The 5,000-nt window shown below is 51.9% G+C and overlaps 1 non-coding gene across 1 annotated transcript in view; it reads right to left on the reverse strand.

Annotated features, from left to right (window-relative positions):
• Window positions 1-1,322, reverse strand: part of LOC124587297 — a 1,910-nt gene extending 588 nt beyond the window's left edge. The window contains exon 1 of the ribosomal RNA XR_006975412.1: window positions 1-1,322. This exon is cut by the window's left edge and continues 588 nt beyond it. This is a non-coding gene — a ribosomal RNA (small subunit ribosomal RNA).
• Between the last annotated feature and the right edge of the window lie 3,678 nt (window positions 1,323-5,000).

Below are 5,000 nucleotides of genomic sequence, written 5' to 3' on the forward strand. Positions count from 1 at the left end.
GGTGTCCGGGCCTGGTGAGGTTTCCCGTGTTGAGTCAAATTAAGCCGCAGGCTCCACTCCTGGTGGTGCCCTTCCGTCAATTCCTTTAAGTTTCAGCTTTGCAACCATACTTCCCCCGGAACCCAAAAGCTTTGGTTTCCCGGAGGCTGCCCGCCGAGTCATCGGAGGAACTGCGGCGGATCGCTGGCTGGCATCGTTTATGGTTAGAACTAGGGCGGTATCTGATCGCCTTCGAACCTCTAACTTTCGTTCTTGATTAATGAAAACATACTTGGCAAATGCTTTCGCTTCTGTTCGTCTTGCGACGATCCAAGAATTTCACCTCTAACGTCGCAATACGAATGCCCCCGCCTGTCCCTATTAATCATTACCTCGGGTTCCGAAAACCAACAAAATAGAACCGAGGTCCTATTCCATTATTCCATGCACACAGTATTCAGGCGGGCTTGCCTGCTTTAAGCACTCTAATTTGTTCAAAGTAAACGTGCCGGCCCACCGAGACACTCACTCAAGAGCACCCTGGTAGGATTGCAACGGGGTCCGCCTCGGGACGCACGAGCACGCACGAGGCGCGTCGCACGCCTTCAGCTCGCCCCACCGGCAGGACGTCCCACGATACATGCCAGTTAAACACCGACGGGCGGTGAACCAACAGCGTGGGACACAAATCCAACTACGAGCTTTTTAACCGCAACAACTTTAATATACGCTATTGGAGCTGGAATTACCGCGGCTGCTGGCACCAGACTTGCCCTCCAATAGATACTCGTTAAAGGATTTAAAGTGTACTCATTCCGATTACGGGGCCTCGGATGAGTCCCGTATCGTTATTTTTCGTCACTACCTCCCCGTGCCGGGAGTGGGTAATTTGCGCGCCTGCTGCCTTCCTTGGATGTGGTAGCCGTTTCTCAGGCTCCCTCTCCGGAATCGAACCCTGATTCCCCGTTACCCGTTACAACCATGGTAGGCGCAGAACCTACCATCGACAGTTGATAAGGCAGACATTTGAAAGATGCGTCGCCGGTACGAGGACCGTGCGATCAGCCCAAAGTTATTCAGAGTCACCAAGGCAAACGGACCGGACGAGCCGACCGATTGGTTTTGATCTAATAAAAGCGTCCCTTCCATCTCTGGTCGGGACTCTGTTTGCATGTATTAGCTCTAGAATTACCACAGTTATCCAAGTAACGTGGGTACGATCTAAGGAACCATAACTGATTTAATGAGCCATTCGCGGTTTCACCTTAATGCGGCTTGTACTGAGACATGCATGGCTTAATCTTTGAGACAAGCATATGACTACTGGCAGGATCAACCAGGGAGCTGCGTCAACTAGAGCTGAGCAGCCGGCCGCCCGGGAGTGTGTCCCGGGGGCCCGCGCGAACACGCAAGCGTCCGCTCAATTATTCTGCAAACAGGAGGAGGCTGAGCTCCCCTGCACCATACACCTCGAAACCCTCTCAGGTCCCGGCGGCGCGCAGCGCCGTCCTAAGTACTTGGTCGGGTTCGAGAGAGGCGCAATCGCCCGGAGTTTGGCGAGTAGACGCTTTAGGTGCGACCACCCGTGCTCCCAACTGAGCTTGCCGCTGCCGACAGAGGCCCGGGAGCGTGCTGTCGTGGCATTGCCGGCGGGAGACAACACGCGCCACCTACGGTGACCGGCAGCTCCAACGCCAGCGCCACAGAAGGACAAAAGCCCCACTTGGGTGCCGAAGCGAACTCTCCCAGCACAGCGCACGCGCCAACACGTCCGCACAGCTGCGATACAAACCACCTGCGAGAACCGCAGAGGCGACCGAGCAGCAGACGGCGTCGCGGCGCCGAGCGCCGGGCGGCGGCGCATCCTCAGCGCACACAGTCCTCAATCGGACCAGCACACTGCAGATGTCCACCGCGCTTCGCACCGGGCCCGCGAGGACCTACTTTGGCCGCACGGCGCCGCGTGCAGGGTGCGCCGGCGCGCAGCTGCGCCGCCTGCCGCCTCCGTCGGCCGGCGCGCCTGCCACTGGCCGCCCCCACCAGCCGGCTGTAGCGCGTGCGCCCACGCACCGCACGGCCAACACGCCGGGAGGCCCCCCCTCACCGGCCGGGGACGGTCCCACCCAGCCACCGCCGCGTATCGCTTCACACCCACATGCCATTCACGTTCGTGGGCATGGTGGGTATCGCTGCAACAACCGGTTGGTAGCTCAACCGATCGTCGCCATCACTGATTCACCCCTAGCGAGAACAACCGCACCACAACGGTTTACCAGTTGTTCATTTGCGTAACGTCACCAGCAAACGTAGGCGTCCATCGCCATTTGCAAATTCAACGATTGTTGCATGCCTGTGTCAGGTGTCACGACACACTGTCTGCCCACATACACGCAACAACATGTCCACGCTTAGCGAACACGTGGAAGGTGGCCCCCGTACGTATGCGATGTCCATTGCGCGAACGACTGTCAACCGGCCTCTGCCGCATGTCGCAGATGTGGAACGCAGTGCACCGTGCTATCACGGTGTGTGAGAAGAGACGACTACGTCTGACAACACGCGCCACTACATCAACAGACGGCTCATGCTGATCGCCATCCAGGGCATACCACACTGCAATCCAGCTCTTATAGGGAGACGACACGTAGCTGAGTGCACAACATTTGGACCGCATGGTTCGCCGTTGTTGGCGCAGTCGTTGTACGGTCACATGTACCACGATGTATCATTCAGTACATGAGGACCAATGTGCAGTACAGTGTGTGATTTGGACGTACAACATCAGCGGACAGTTGACACAGGCCGTACCACAGCGTAGGCTAAGTGCTTCGCCATGCGAATGCCAATGAACAACTGCAAATGCCAATGAACAACTGCAAAGGGCATTGAGCATGTACGTCCTGCTGCCATCCACATTACAGTGTATAGCTGCAAGGTGTTTAACATGAAGCGATACACTGGGGACCGGGCAGTGCGAGTAGCAAACTATATTGCGGGGGTTGCAGTTAGGCAACACTACACTAATTTAACGCGTCGTATGACAATTACAGAGCAGGTTAAGGCCCAACGTGTGTTGGGTTAAGGCCCAACGTGTGTTGGGTTAAGGCCCAACGTGTGTTGGGTTAAGGCCCAACGTGTGTTGGGTTAAGGCCCAACGTGTGTTGGGTTACGTTAAGGGGCAATGTGGGTTACGTTAAGGGGCAATGTGGGTTACGTTAAGGGGCAATGTGGGTTACGTTACGGCGCAATATAGGTTACGTTACGGCGCAATATAGGTTACGTTAAGGGGCAATGTGGGTTACGTTACGGCGCAATATAGGTTACGTTACGGCGCAATATAGGTTACGTTAAGGCGCAATATCGGTTACGTTAAGGCGCAATACAGGTTACGTTAAGGCGCAATACAGGTTACGTTAAGGCGCAATACAGGTTACGTTAAGGCGCAATACAGGTTACGTTAAGGCGCAATACAGGTTACGTTAAGGCGCAATACAGGTTACGTTAAGGCGCAATACAGGTTACGTTAAGGCGCAATACAGGTTACGTTAAGGCGCAATGCAGGTTACGTTAAGGCGCAATGCAGGTTACGTTAAGGCGCAATACAGGTTACGTTAAGGCGCAATGCAGGTTACGTTAAGGCGCAATGCAGGTTACGTTAAGGCGCAATACAGGTTACGTTAAGGCGCAATACAGGTTACGTTAAGGCGCAATACAGGTTACGTTAAGGCGCAATACAGGTTACGTTAAGGCGCAATACAGGTTACGTTAAGGCGCAATACAGGTTACGTTAAGGCGCAATACAGGTTACGTTAAGGCGCAATACAGGTTACGTTAAGGCGCAATACAGGTTACGTTAAGGCGCAATACAGGTTACGTTAAGGCGCAATACAGGTTACGTTAAGGCGCAATACAGGTTACGTTAAGGCGCAATACAGGTTACGTTAAGGCGCAATACAGGTTACGTTAAGGCGCAATACAGGTTACGTTAAGGCGCAATACAGGTTACGTTAAGGCGCAATACAGGTTACGTTAAGGCGCAATACAGGTTACGTTAAGGCGCAATACAGGTTACGTTAAGGCGCAATACAGGTTACGTTAAGGCGCAATACAGGTTACGTTAAGGCGCAATACAGGTTACGTTAAGGCGCAATACAGGTTAGGTTAAGGCGCAATACAGGTTAGGTTAAGGTACGACATAGGTTAGGTTAAGGTACGACATAGGTTAGGTTAAGGTACGACATAGGTTAGGTTAAGGTACGACATAGGTTAGGTTAAGGTACGACATAGGTTAGGTTAAGGTACGACATAGGTTAGGTTAAGGTACGACATAGGTTAGGTTAAGGTACGACATAGGTTAGGTTAAGGTACGACATAGGTTAGGTTAAGGTACGACATAGGTTAGGTTAAGGTACGACATAGGTTAGGTTAAGGTACGACATAGGTTAGGTTAAGGTACGACATAGGTTAGGTTAAGGTACGACATAGGTTAGGTTAAGGTACGACATAGGTTAGGTTAAGGTACGACATAGGTTAGGTTAAGGTACGACATAGGTTAGGTTAAGGTACGACATAGGTTAGGTTAAGGTACGACATAGGTTAGGTTAAGGTACGACATAGGTTAGGTTAAGGTACGACATAGGTTAGGTTAAGGTACGACATAGGTTAGGTTAAGGTACGACATAGGTTAGGTTAAGGTACGACATAGGTTAGGTTAAGGTACGACATAGGTTAGGTTAAGGTACGACATAGGTTAGGTTAAGGTACGACATAGGTTAGGTTAAGGTACGACATAGGTTAGGTTAAGGTACGACATAGGTTAGGTTAAGGTACGACATAGGTTAGGTTAAGGTACGACATAGGTTAGGTTAAGGTACGACATAGGTTAGGTTAAGGTACGACATAGGTTAGGTTAAGGTACGACATAGGTTAGGTTAAGGTACGACATAGGTTAGGTTAAGGTACGACATAGGTTAGGTTAAGGTACGACATAGGTTAGGTTAAGGTACGACATAGGGTAGGTT

Source organism: Schistocerca americana, unplaced genomic scaffold, assembly GCF_021461395.2.
Source record: "Schistocerca americana isolate TAMUIC-IGC-003095 unplaced genomic scaffold, iqSchAmer2.1 HiC_scaffold_598, whole genome shotgun sequence".
NCBI lineage: Eukaryota > Metazoa > Arthropoda > Insecta > Orthoptera > Acrididae > Schistocerca > Schistocerca americana.